At 43.0% G+C, this 1,335-nt stretch overlaps 1 non-coding gene across 1 annotated transcript; it reads left to right on the forward strand.

Moving 5' to 3' along the window:
* Positions 1-971: 971 nt before the first annotated feature.
* On the forward strand, positions 972-1,078 carry LOC122305994. The gene has a single exon (XR_006241417.1). It is a non-coding gene; the product is annotated as a small nucleolar RNA R71 (small nucleolar RNA).
* The last annotated feature ends 257 nt before the right edge of the window (positions 1,079-1,335 follow it).

Consider the following 1,335-nt stretch of genomic DNA (forward strand, 5'->3'; position numbering starts at 1 on the left):
GCTTATCTAGTTTTTGCTTTTGAAAACGCTGAGGGTAAGGAAGTGGAGGAGCAAGAATAGAAGGATTGTCAGGAAATGAAATTGTGGGAGGCAAGTCGGTCTCCTCTAGTGTATCATTGACAATCTCCTCTTCTTCTACTTGATCTTTGCTTTGGCCATTGTTTGCAGCGGTAGGAGTGGACTTGCTCTCCTTTAATGGTGCCCTCTCAATTTCTTTTCCACTCCTAAGTGTGATGGCCTTGCATTGTTCCTTTGGATTCACTTCAGTGTTGCTTGGAAAAGCTCCTCTTTGTTGGGCATTGATGGTAGTGGCTAGTTGCCCAATTTGCACTTCAAGATTCTTCATAGTGGCTCCCATATTACTACAATGAGTCTCAATGTTGTCCAACCTTGAATCAGTCTTCTTGAACCTTGCATTGGTCTCCTGAACAAAGGAAACCATGGCATCCTCAAGTGACATCTTCTTCTTGCTTGGTTGGCTATCAAATCCTGGAGGATGTTGAGGTTGCAACACATTCTTTGTATTTCCATATGAAAGATTCTCATGATTTCTATGCCCTGGATGATAGTAATTTGGCATAGGATTACCACGATAATTGTAGTTCCGATTGCTGACATATTGAACTTGTTCTTGACTCGCCTCATTGCTTGGAACTATCATACTTGTAGATGCTACATATTCTGTACTTTGTGGTATCCTTTGTGTTGTCAAGGCTGAAATCTGATGAGATAGAGTAGCTACTTGAGCGGAAAGAGCTGCTATCGGCTCCAAGTCATGAATTCCAGCAACCTTCTTAGCCAAAGTCCTCTCAGTTGGCCATTGATAGTTGTTTGAGGCCATTTCTTCCAAAAGTGCAGTAGCACCTTCAGCTGTCTTCGACATCAAAGTTCCACCAGAAGCAGCATCAACTATAGTTCGAGTTTGCCCATTTAACCCATTATAGAACATCTGAACTTGCAACCAATCTGGCAATCCATGTTGTGGGCAACGTCTAACCAAGTCTTTATACCTCTCCCATGCTTCATAGAGTGACTCAAAATCATTTTGCTTGAACTGGCCAATCTCACTCTTGAGTTGGGCTGTTTTTGCAGGAGGAAAGAATTTAGCAAGAAACCTCTCAGCCATGTCCTGCCAACTAACAATGCTTCCCGGTTGTAGAGATTGTAGCCAACCTCTAGCCTTGTCCCTCAAAGAGAAAGGAAACAATCTCAGTCTAATGGTGTCTTCAGTAACACCATTGATCTTCACAGTGTCACAAATCTCCAAGAACATAGGCAAATGAATATTGGGATCATCCAGTGGCGATCCGCTGAATTGAGCCTGCTGCACCATGC

Source organism: Carya illinoinensis, chromosome 3 (genome assembly GCF_018687715.1).
Source record: "Carya illinoinensis cultivar Pawnee chromosome 3, C.illinoinensisPawnee_v1, whole genome shotgun sequence".
Classification (NCBI taxonomy): Eukaryota; Viridiplantae; Streptophyta; class Magnoliopsida; order Fagales; family Juglandaceae; genus Carya; species Carya illinoinensis.